The 13,493-nt window shown below is 34.6% G+C and overlaps 1 protein-coding gene across 5 annotated transcripts in view; it reads right to left on the bottom strand.

The window, feature by feature from the left end:
- A1CF (APOBEC1 complementation factor) overlaps positions 1-13,493 on the bottom strand; it is a 79,319-nt gene that overhangs the window by 53,939 nt on the left and 11,887 nt on the right. The gene's annotated exons all lie outside the window — the stretch shown is intronic.

The following is a 13,493-nucleotide window of genomic DNA, read 5'->3' as shown; positions in this document are numbered from 1 at the left end:
AATTTTAACAAAACAAGAGCAATGGATGCTTTTGAGTTGACGTGGGAAAGGTTTGCCAACATCCAGATCACATACCACAGACATGTTCAGTAGAGTACATGAAAACTTTTGTAAATTTTAAAAAATGATGAAAGTTTACATATGTTCATGTTTGTGTGTACAGATATAAATATATAATTTCAGCATTTCATTGTCTACATTTTTCTATTTTGGGGACATGATTTGAATCACATTCCAAATGTGATGGTTGCTCACATCCACAAGTTCCCAGAACAAGATAATATCCATTTTGAAGGTTCTAGGCTATAGGAGTGTGAGGCCCTGGAGGTTCCCACATACACAGAGGTGAAGGCTGCCACACTGGGTTCTAGTTATTAGTGGCTCAGGGAAGGTTCTATGCTGGGTTTTCACCCTGCTTAACATTAAGCAGGGTGCTCTGCCAATCCGGACAGAGGAATATGTTTTACAATGATCTGAATCAAATGCAACTAGAATGTATTTGAATATAGGTACTTTTGAAAATTTTCTGTTATATGCATTGAGAATTCCTGTACTGCTTCACATTGTCCTTTAAAGACTCAGAATGAAGACACCATTAATAATATAAGAAACTGGGTGAAAAATTGGGTGAAAGAAAAAAGTGAAGCTGAAGTGATCATTTCTGAAAAATGCAGCTTTAAGGTATTTTATTACTAAAATTACTATTACTTGAATAACAGAATAGTAATAGAATATTACTATTAGTAACAATAGCAATATTATTAAGACTACCTACTAATATTGGTATTAATAGAACTGTTACTAATGGCACTAATATTAGTATCAATATTACTAATAAAACTAGTATTACTAATTGTAGCACTATTAGTAATGACAGTGCTAGTATTACTAATAGTAGTAATAATACCAATATAGTAATAGGTATTCTATTACTAAAGTAAAGGTATTCTATTACTAAAATTACTATTACTTGAATAACAGAATAGTAATCGAATATTACTATTAGTAACAATAACAATATTATTAGGACTACCTACTAATATTAGTATTAATAGTACTACTATTACTAATAGCATCAATATTAGTATCAATATTACTAATAACACTAGTATTACTAATTGTAGCACTATTAGTAATGACAGTGCTAGTATTACTAATAGTAGTAATAATACCAATATAGTAATAGTAGTAGCAATAGTAATATATTATAGTATTATAATTACTAGTAGTTATTACTATTACTACTATTATTATGATTATAGTAATACTAATCATAATAATAGTAATAGTAATTATAATAATACTATAATGATAGTAGCAACAGTAATATTAATAGTATTAGTAATACTACTATTAGTATACTAGTATAGTATTACTATAGTATTGTATATAGTATGCTAATACTATGTATATTATGATTAGTAATACTAATCATAATAATAGTAATACTACAGTAATACTAATAGTACTACTATTAGTAATAGCAAAGGGTGTTCTACTACTGAAGTAGCAGAATTAAATAAATGTCCCCAAGCTAATAGATAAGCATCATTTAGAAAGTAATATTTTGGCCAGGTGCAGTGGCTCTGGCCTGTAATCCCAGCATTTTGGGAGGCCAAGGCAGGCAGATCACCTGAGGTCAGGAGTTCGAGACCAGCCTGGCCAACATGGTGAAACCCTGTCTCTATTAAAAATGCAAAAATTAGCCAGGAGTGGTGGTGCATGCCTGTAATCCCAGCTACTTGGGAAGCTGAAGCATGAGAATTGCTTGAACCTGGGAGGTGAAGGTGGCAGTAAGCTGAGATCATGCCATTGCACTGCAGCCTGGGCAACAGAGTGAGACTCTGTTTCAAAAAAAAAAAGGAAGTATATTTTCAGTATAATTTAGAACATCAAAGGAAAAAATGAGATTATTGACAGTTAGCTGTTTTTAGGGCCAGAACAATGTCATCCTCTTTATATAAACATGGACATTCTTGCCTTCACCTTTCTGATAGTTCTTGCCTGCTGCTGACCCAGGGCAATTCAGTTTGCATTCACTGATTGTTTGAAGAAGCATATAGTTAATGCTCTCTGTTTGCTAGTTCTACCTTGTCTGGCTTTAGGGCATTGCATTTTAGGGGGAATCTGCTAACTTAGTAAGTTAACATGCCAGCTTCACTGTCTGTACTTTGCAAAAGGCAAAACATTTTGAAGACTTAACAAAGGAAGCTAGTCTTTCAGATAAAATTTAACTCTTGCTCTTTTCCCAAATGCTACCAAAATTGTCTTTTCGTGAGGATACTCTCAAACCCTCTCACTGTGCTTAATTAAATTGCAAGAGCAGGGAGGCTGTGGATGGGGTCTGATGGGATTATTTATGTGTGTGTTGCACCTCTTTGAAGGCAAAGTCTACAGTCTTCTGGCCAAGTTGTAGATTTGTTCTTTGCTGAACTTCATCTTTTCCATCAAAAAGATAACAGTCATGGTGAAATGACAAGTTTGTATTTGCAAAATCTGCCTTTAGTTTTGGTTAATAATTAGTAAAGGTTATTAAAGGTATCTTGAAATCAGAAAGGTCTTTTGATCACATATAATTTCACTCTGAAGTTATTGAGAAAATCTGTATAATATATCAATTATAGTGTCAAGTCATTGGGAATCAGGGCATGGAAATAAATTTGTCATAAGAAACACTTAATCTTTAATTTTTATTTTGCAAAAACAACCCCCTCTCAAAGTGGTGACCTAGTCTAAGGAGTGAACTTGAATCCCAGATAAATATTTCTTTTAAGCAAGTCAAACTTTTATTAAAATGCTTGGCCAAATTGAAATAAAGCCTTTGCAATACATCTTCTAATTTAGCACCTTGTAAGTTCTTCAGATCAGAATTATGAAAGAATAGTTCTCAAAGTATCTTATTGAAGCAATAGAATTTAAAACAAATAGAGCAGGCATTAAGACTTTGGAAAGATAGAGAAAAGCTTTCATGAGTATTTATCACCTATTAATTCAGAAATTATTTATTGAGTATCTACTGTCTTCTAAGAATTTTCAAGACATAGGGATATAGATGAGAAAAAATAAAACCAAACCTCTCATCCCCCAAAATATCATGGAGTTTTATAGGGGATGAGAGAGGTAATAAATAAGATCAATAAGTAGAATATAAAAAGTGGATCTCATGGAGGTTAAAAGTAGAAAGGTGGTTACCAGAGGCTGAGAAAGGTGGTGGGGAGAAGGAGATGAATAGAAGTTGGTTAAGGGGTACAAAATACAGTGAGACAGAAGTTCTACTATTTGATAGTATAGTAGGGGAATTATAATTAACAATAATTATATATTTTAAAATAACTAGAAGATTTATAATGTTCCAAACATAAAGAGAAAATAAGTGTTTGATGTGATATTCCAATTACCCTGATTTGATCATTACACATTGTATAGAGGTATCACAATATCACATATACCCTCAAAATATGTACAACTAATATATGTCAATACACAGTAAGTAAAATATAGTATACTTATATAATTTCTGTGGAGAAAATCCACAGGTTTTTGGCACAGCACTGTTACCTAGTTGAGGATGGCTGAGAGCAGAAAGGGTCAAAAAAGATGGAGATTGGATGGAGGGGAAGGCTACAGTCAGTATTACAGGAAAGAATCATATATTCACATACTGTCTCTAAGCATCAATTTCCTCATTTGTGAATTGGGGTGATGAGCAGGCTGTGCACCATATTGTTGTGAAGATGAAATGAGAAAACAGCTGTGAAGCATTGCCCTAGGTTTGCTAATATCTCATGTTGGAGGAGAGAAGCAGAGTAGAGGAACAGCAAAAGGACTCCAGAAAGGGCCTGATGAAATGTCAACTCCTCCTTGTATAATTTCCTCCCCTTTCCCTTCCCTTCTTCTTTATATCCCTTCTGACGATGGGATGAGGAAAGGACACAAAGTATTGAAAGCCAGGGCTTCCTCTAGTTCTCACAGCTTCCATTAACTGGTGATCAGTGTCTTCTTGTCCTCTCAGACACTATGTTTTTATTAGCAATGGAACACTTGGTTCAAATGTATCCTCACCACCAAACCTGCTATGTAAAAATGGTCCCCTCTTTTCTCTACTTTTTTTTGAGATGGAGTTTTGCTCTTGTTGCCCAGGCTGGAGTGCAATGGCATGATCTCGGCTTACCGCAACCTCGGCATCCCAGGTTCAAGCGATTCTCCTGCCTCAGTCTCCTGAGAAGCTGGGATTACAGGCATGCGCCACCACGCCTGGCTAATTTTGTATTTTTAGTAGAGATAGGGTTTCTCCATGTTGGTCAGGCTGGTCTCGAACTCCTGACCTCAGGTGATCTGCCAGCCTCGGCCTCCGAAAGTGCTGGGATTACAAGAGTGAGCCACCGTGCCTGGCCAATCCTCCCGGCAGGTCCCCTCTTTTCTTCTTCCACTTTCATCCTAGAGGAAGCTATCTGAGCCTGTTTCTTTACATACAAAATTACGACGGGGCCGAGTGCGGTGGCTCATCCCTGTAATCTCAGCAATTTGGGAGGCCCAGGAGTTCCAGACCAGCCTGGGTGACATGGCAAAAACTCATCTCAACAAAAAATACAAAAATTTAGCCAGGTGTAGTGGCATGCACCTGTAGTCATACTACCTGGGAGGTGGATCACCTGAGCCTGGGAGGTTGAGCCTACAGTGAGCTGCGATTAGGCCACTGCACTCCAGCCTGGGTGACAGAATGAGACCGTGTCTCAAAAGTACTACTACTGCTGCTGCTGCTGCTGCTGCTGCTATTACTACTACTACTACTAAAATAAATACAATTAGGATGATAATAATTCCGTCATAGGGTTCTTTGAGGATTCAATATTAATATTGGGAGCTAAATAATGAATATACCTTTAAAATACTTAAAATGGTTTATGGCATTTAATAACCATCCAATAAATATTAGCTATTATATCATTTTAATTATTATAATTACCAATCTCTAACTCCAAGAGGCAGAATTTCAAAACCAACTGTGGGAAGGATAAAGTCCCAGGTTCTTAGCACAACACATTGTCCCTTCAGGACTAGATCCTAGACTCCCCTTCCGGTGTCATTCACATGCCCTGCCACTTGGCCTTCCCATACTTTCTTACACCTCCAGTTTCTCTGCTTGGAATGTCTTTTCCTTCCCATGCCTCCTAACTTTGCCACATTGGCCTTACTGATCCTTCTAGACTTGATTAACATCTTCTTTGCTCTGTGATGCTTTCTTTCTTTGACAACCTCTGTAGGTAACCTTCAAGTGTCAGCTCCTCAGTGCTCTCAAAAAAACCTGTACATCCTTGTACTGTTTCACACATGACTGTATTTATTGGCTTACATGTCTAGCTTTCTCACTAAACTGTGAGCTTTCTGAGCACAGGGACTATCTTGTACCTCATCTTTGTTTGCCCAGAAGGCTTAGCTTGACATTATGCTAAGTGCTTAATTGATACTTATAGAAGAAATGCAAAACTTTGGATCAGCAATTTTATAAATTACAGAGACTTGCAGTCAATCAGAATTGAATTTAATCTGAATTGAAAGTCCTAATACTTATTATTTCTCTTTTTCCAGTTACTTCCTGAAAGTTCTATCCTGGAATGAATTTGTTTTATATAAGAAATTGATTTTTGTGATTTCTCTGCATTTATGAATATGTCATCATACTTGTGAGAGAGACAAGTAAAAAAATTCAGAGTGCAGAGTGATTAAAATATAAAGTTGATATTTGTACACACTTTTCTATCTCTTTCTGGTTTTATATTTGCAACATCAGTGCCTATTTGACCAGGAAAACAAAGATCTAGAAATTATTGGGGTTTCAAGACTTCTGCCTTCCTGAGAGGCAGAGAGGGATTGGAATGAATAGCTCACCTCATCACTTGGCTGCAGCTGCTCAATGGAAATTGCCATAGTTCACTATTGGGCAAAGTTAGAGCTGCAGTTCCTGACCCTGTTGGCCTCAGGTGCCAGTGGGTCCAGTTTCAGAGAAGTTGGCAGGGAAACAGATGAGAAGGAAGTTGGAAGAGAGACACAGGCAGGGTAGTACATTCTGACTTTTCTAAATCTAGACCTGTTAGCTGGATAGTATGTCCTGCTCTTTGATTATAACCCTGAGCTAGAAAGAGGAAACACATTTATCTTGTACCTAAAAACTGATCCCACATGAAGAACCAAGTCACGGAAAGAAAACTAAGCAAGGATTTTAAGTGAGATTTGTTATCTAGATTTGTCTGAAGTTATGAGAATGGTAGAAGGTCTTACTGCCCTAGTGGACCATAAGTTGGCAGCTAGGGAAACAGACAAAGAGGGAAAATGAGTTATATATAATTTTTTAAAAGAAAATAGAGATGGGGCTAGCTATGTTGCCCAGGTTGGTCTCGAACTCCTGGGCTCAAGTAGTCTTCCCATCTCGGCCTCCTAGAGTGCTGGGATTACAGGCGTGATCCAACATGCCTGGCCTGGTTTTTTTTCCTTAAAGTCTTTCAAATGGTAAATTGGGAAAGATACAAGACAAAGGTAAGAGGAGTGCATACTAGAAAAACACATTTAACGAGTCATGAAAGCGTAGCTTGGCAAAAACAGAACTAGAAATAGTAGTTGTGCACTACTGGGTATCTATCCAAAGGAAAAGAAATCAATATATCAAAAACATACCTGCACTCATATGTTTATAGCAGCAATATTCATAATGGCAAAGATATGGAATCAACCTAAGTATCCATCAACAATTGGATAAAGAAAATTATATATAATATTATATATATAGTAGAATTTTATTCAGCCATAAAAAAGAATGAAATTCTTTTATTTTATATTTTGCAGCAACCTGGTTGGAACTGGAGGCTATTTTCTTAAGTGAAACAAGTCAGACACAGAAAAACAAATCTGTTCTCATTCATAAATGGGAGCTACATAATGTGTACACATGGAGGTAGAGAGGGAAATGATAGTCAATGGACATTTGGAAGGGTAATGAAGTGAAAAGGTGGTAGATGATGAGGGATTCCTTAATGGTTACAATGTACATTATTTGGATGATGGATACCCTAAAAGTCTTGACCACTCTGCAATCTAGGCATATAACAAAATTACACTTGTACCCCTTAAGTTTATACAAACAAAAGAAATGGTCATTGTGAATCACAGGCAGAGAAGAACAGAAAGGAGACAAAAGATAAAGACAGAATTAAAGTTAGAAGATTTTTTGGTTACAAATTAAAGTAATTATCCTCGACTTTAACAAAAGGGTCAGCAAATATTAATTTAATATCTGCACCGTGGTAGACAATTTAGAGTTAGGAAATGAAGGCATCCTGTTAATAGTATGTTTACTATCTTGATTTGGTTTTTCAGAAGAAATTGGATAAGGAAACTGAATGGGGACAAAGACTGTTTCTGACTTGGTAAGCAGAGAAGTGTTCTTTTGTAATTGAGTGAGAAGCCACTGGGGCCTGTACAGTGAGGTGCTCCATGTGCATTTCAAATCCATGATGGCTTCACTTGCCTCTGGGACCTCTCCAAACTGAACCCAGTCTTTCCTCAATGTTTACTTGTGCCTTGACATTACATGATGTAGGCTGGACATAACTTTTATGTAACATGCAAGTTGTACAAGTGGTTTTAGCATGAATTTCAGCCCTTGAGTATCTCCTGGGAATTTTACATGAAAGAAATTCTAGATAGTACTGAAATGGTTGGTGAAAGATTTATGACTGAAGTCTATATATTTGCCTGATGATGTTAAGTAAATATTGCTTTGCATTGCTTGATACAAAGCTCTAATATCCACCTTGGAAAAATATTTACAATTGATCTTAAGTCTATTTTGGAAGTTAATTCATGTGGTAACATGCATTTTGGTCATGCATCATGAGCCATAGCAAAATTAATAGAGAATATGTATACATAAAATTTCAAAATATAGCCATGAAGATATCACACAAAGTCCCAGTATGCAACATCTTAGTTTTTTAAAACAATACTAGAAAAAAAACTAATCAGAACCTCCTCTATGTTTTTCAGGCATTAGCAATAGATCATATATTAATTTGGAACTTGTCAATTTAAGCCAATACAAGGCTTAAATTAAAGAAAGAAAAGAAATGTAAGAGTTGTTCATAGTGGACATGTTAATTTTACTTATAAGTATTGACAAAAATTTTCCTCTGTAGTAGGTTTCCACATTTTTAAAGAAGAACAAGCTTACACTGAAATTTCAGTTCCGTTCTTGAATTGTCTGTAGCAAACTTACACAGGGACAGAACTGAAACGTAAATGTAAGCATCTTTAAAATTGTGGAACCTGCTGCAGAGGAGGTTAACAGAAAACCAAATACCATATGTTCTCACTTATAAGTGGGAGCTAAATGATGGGAACACATGGACACATAGAGGGAAACAACACACACTGGCACCTTTCAGAGGATGGAGGGTGGGAGGAAGGAGAAGAACAGGAAAAATAACTAGTGGGTACTAGGCTTAACACCTGGGTGATGAAATAATCTGCACAACAAACCCCCATGACACAAGTTTAGCTATGTAATAAATCTGCACTTGTACCCCGAACTTAAAAAAAAAATTAAAAAAAATTTGGTTCTGCCACCATGATTTTAACTTTTCTGAGGTCTAGTTTTCTTTTTATTTTATTTTATTTTATTTTATTTTATTTTATTATTATTATACTTTAAGTTTTAGGGTACATGTGCACAATGTGCAGGTTAGTTACATATGTATACATGTGCCATGCTGGTGTGCTGCACCCATTAACTCGTCATTTAGCATTAGGTAGGTGGGAATTGAACAATGAGAACACATGGACACAGGAAGGGGAACATCACACTCTGGGGACTGTTGTGGGGTGGCGGAGGGGGGAGGGATAGCTTTAGGAGATATACCTAATGCTAAATGAGGTCTAGTTTTCTAGTCTAAAAAAGGATAAGAATACTGATACCTAACTTGAAGGTTTTTTTAAGCATGAAATAAATAAGGTAATGAATGTGAGAGTGCCTAACATAGTACCTGGCATATAGAAGGTGCTGTAGAAATATTCTATTCTTATTCTTTATTTGCTGCTTTGTTTAACTCATCTTAGCCATGACCTGTGATTTTCTCATTGGTTATTCTCCTCCTGTTTCTCCAATGCAGAGAAAAATTCAATTTCGAATGCATTATCTTGAGCTGTTTTATATTGCCTTAATAATGGATCCAGTTATTTCATTTATCTTTGTTTTTGCTACCCAGTAGAAAAGTCGTTAAGGTCCTAAGACTGTTTATGTTTGTCACCTCTCATAGAATATATTAGTATTGTTATGGAAGCTAGGCACAACTGAGATATCTAATGATAAAGAAATATTTGAATAAGCAGTGATACAGAACAGCTAATCAAATCAATGTTCTAGAAGAATATATAATAATTTGGACAGATATTTGTGAAATATAATAAAGTAGAAAAGGCAGGTTACAAAACAGAATGTATGGTCTGATTTCATTTGTATTAATTTTTATATTCAAAAATGCTTTGATTACACAAGGCTAATTGGTTATCTCTGGGTGAGTGGATTAACAAATTATTTTTGTTTTCTTCGTTCTTGCTTATTTAACTATTTTTAGCTTCCTATGATATATAGCTCTTGCTCATAATATAAAATACAAAAGTTAAAATTATGTTAATAAATGGATGTTAATGAAAATGTCATATTTTTCATGAAGATGCGGTCAAGTTTCTATTCTTGTTTTTCCTTTTTAATTAATACATAATGGATTTAACATATTTTGAGGGTACATGTGATAATTTAATCCATTTATATAATTTGTAAAGCTTAAAGAAGTATAATTGGGATATCTGTCACTTTAAACATTTGTCTCTTCTTTATGCTAAAAACATTCAGATCATTCTCTCTAGCTATTTTGAAATGTACAGTAGATTTTTGTAAACTATAGTCTGTTTATTATTAATTACAACACAATAAACACTGAAAATAAGCATTCAACTAAAGAAGCTAGGAACAGAATGAAATGGACAAAAAGAAATTGGAAGGAATCAAAGATAAAAGTAGAATTAATAAAACAAATCTGTAGACTTGATAAATGTATATAACAGCTGATTGTAGTAAATTAGCCTCCAGCTGGCAATCCTGACAAGGTAAAAAGGAGAAAATAAATTTTCAAAACAAGAGAAAAATTGGATATAACCAAAGATTCATAGACTTTTAAAAAAGAGAATACTTTTATCAGTAATTTGAAAAATATACATGCAGTGGACAAAACCTTAGAAAAGTGTGAATTTTTAATCTCAAGGATAAGTTAAAAATTTGAATAAACTAGTAATCATAATCTATATTGAAAACATTCAATGTTTTCCTCCCAAATAACACCAGATCCAGATTGTTTTATTAGGTAAGTTTTATAAATCACTTTAAAAGCAAATTATTCCTTTGCCATATAAAGCCTTTTGAAGAGTAGAAAACAATAGAAAACTTCTTAAATTATCTACAAACTCATCATATCTGATAGAGAAAAATATACTACAAAGTAGAACACTAGACCAGTATCATAGGAGTATAGATATGGACTATATATGGAAAAGCATCCAAAATAATAATATACAATGAACAAGATGGGATCACTACAAAAATATAAAGTTTATTAAACATTAGGGATTCTCGAAGTTTAATTCATTTCATTGATAAAGAGAAAACACGTGATCATCACAGTAAATCTAAAAATGGCACTTAATGAAAGTTAATACCCACTATTGGTTTAAAAAAAATCTTCATAAGTTAGCAATAGAACAAAACATCCTTAAATTGATAAAAAGCATCTCTCAGAAACATGAAACAAACATTATACTTAGTATGAAACACCACAATCATTTATTCTCATTAAAAACAAGTAAATCAACTATATAATACTATTGAAACTAATGAAAGATTACTACAAGGAAAATTATAAAATAAATGTTCTGTATTTAATAGAAATAACAAGTGAAGTATAACAAGGTCTAAACAATAGAATGAAAACATAAAATATGAATAAACTTAATGAGAAAAGTTTAAAACCTATATAAAAAAATGATAAAATTTGACTGAAAGATTTAAAGGCCTTAGTAAATGGAAGTTTTGCTGATGTAAAAATATCAGTTTTTCCCAAATTATTACTTTAATGCAATTCTAATTTAAAGTCCAATGAAATTATTCTGAAATTTGACAAATTGATTTCACAGTTCACCTGGCAGGAACAATGTGCAATAAATGCCACAACATATATTGAAAGTGTATAATGATTTGGAACTACCCTAATTAACAGTTAAGATTAAAACAAGCGTAGAAATAGAGAACCAGATTAATGGAGTAAAATAAACACTCTGGACCCATAGTTTTGTTTATACTGGAATTCACCAATAGGTGCTATTTCAAATTCATAGGGGGATCATAAACAATTTGAGAAAAAAAATAAAGTGGGCATATCACCTCATAACATGCCAGCATTCTAAATGGAATAAAGAAATAACCTTTAAAAACATTGTGTAACTTCCAGAAGAAAATATAGTAGAATGTTTTTATAATCTCATGGTACAGAAGGTCTTCTAAACCAAGCATATTAAGAACCATAAATGAAAAGACTAGCAGATTTGACTACAAAAATATTATAAACTTCTGTAATGGCAAAATAAATGAAGTTAAAAAGAGTCCACAGACTGGAAGAGAATAATTGTTATTTATATAATAGATAGAGAAATATTATCTGTAATATACAGATTACTTTTAAATAATAGACACAAATCAGTGGACAAATGAGCAAAGGAAATGAACAGTCAATTTAAAGAAAAGAAATCAAAATAGCTTATAAACTTATGATTTAAAAATGGTAATCTTTAGTGATCAGGAAAAGGCAAATTCAAACAAAAAACCAAGATAACATTTTTTTGCCTATTATGTGGCAATATTTAAAAATATTTTAAATAAGAATAATAAACATAACTAACATTTACTGAACACACATGCTATGTTCTGAAAATTTAAACATAATTCATTTAATCCTCATAAAAGCTCAGTGGTGTAGCTATTATTATTCCTATGATACAGGTAATAAATCAAGGTAGAGAGAGTCTAAAGTGCTGAAGGTTACACTGGTAATAAATGGCAGACAGATGATTTGAATTTAGGTAGCCTGGAGGTTGAGATTGTGTTCCTAATTACTAATTTTCCTTCTTTCCAGTTTCCTCATCTTAAAAAAAATTAGGCAGGGGGTGTGGAGATTATATCTACCCTGCCTTCCTTAAAGTGTTGCTGTGAAGAACACAGGACACCATAATGAGCCGATGAGGGCGATGCTGTGGTCCCCATTCTCTTCCATAGGGACACATGGTCGGGAGCATCTGAAGCATTATGGTAACTTAGCCTCTTTGCTGGAATGAAAGTGAGCTATTTGTAATAGCTCCTTTGAGGAGTGGTGTGGGTGGATTGTCTGATGCTTCACTCGGACACATCAAGGATTGATCCCCTGTGGATATGGTCCAAATGGACCCAGCTGTCTGCTATGCAGAGTCATATCTCATTGAAATGTTACTCCTTGGCAAGTGTGGCACCTTCATGGTTTACCAAGTGATGTATCATTTGGCAAGATCAGCCTCAGCTTTCATGCTTACTTTTATTCTTATATTTAAGTTCCTTTTTTTTTTTTGAGACAGAATCTTGTTCTATCACCCAGGCTGGAGTGTGGTGGGGTGATCTCAGCTCACTGCAACTTTCTCCTCCTGGGTTCAAGAAATTCTCCTGCCTCAGCCTCCCGAGTAGCTGGGATTACAGATGCGTGCCACTATGCCTGGCTAATTTTTGTGTTTTTAGTAGAGACAGGGTTTTGCCATTTTGGCCAGGCTGGTCTCGAACTCCTGACCTCCAGTGATCCACTCACCTTGGCCTCCCAAAATGCTGGGATTATAGGTGTGAGCCACCTCGCCCAGCCATTTAAATTCTTTAAAGTGTTGATTCTTCTTTCCACTGATCTTTAGTTCTTCTGGATTGTAGATAGCAAGAGAAGAAGAAATTATCTATAGACCAAATATCTCATGAGGTTGCAATGGAGGTAATCAAAGCCCCAAGTGCTTCTCAAGACAACCAACACAACTATGTGCAGTTGTGTTACACACAGCTACACACAGGGAATGAGTAGGGTCTTCTCACTCTCCATCCTCAAATGACCATATAATTCATTTTTCTTTCTTCCCTTTTTCTGTTTTATTCTTTAATTTTTTGTTCTCTTTCCTGCACTTTTGGTGACACCCATGGCTAAAGAAGTTTCTGAATCCATCTGACATGTATATTGAAATTTTAAGGCAAGATATTAAATGTTGTAGAGGAGTAATGCTGATACAACTTTCTAAATAGTTATTTTTGCAAGGATGTGTAGGGCTAGCTGATGTTTGATTACTGTTTGTTGAGGTTTAAAATCTATATACCATCCTATTTGGAATCATTC

The sequence above is a fragment of the Pongo pygmaeus genome, chromosome 8 (genome assembly GCF_028885625.2).
Source record: "Pongo pygmaeus isolate AG05252 chromosome 8, NHGRI_mPonPyg2-v2.0_pri, whole genome shotgun sequence".
Classification (NCBI taxonomy): domain Eukaryota; kingdom Metazoa; phylum Chordata; class Mammalia; order Primates; family Hominidae; genus Pongo; species Pongo pygmaeus.
This window is presented reverse-complemented; position numbering and strand designations above follow the sequence as displayed.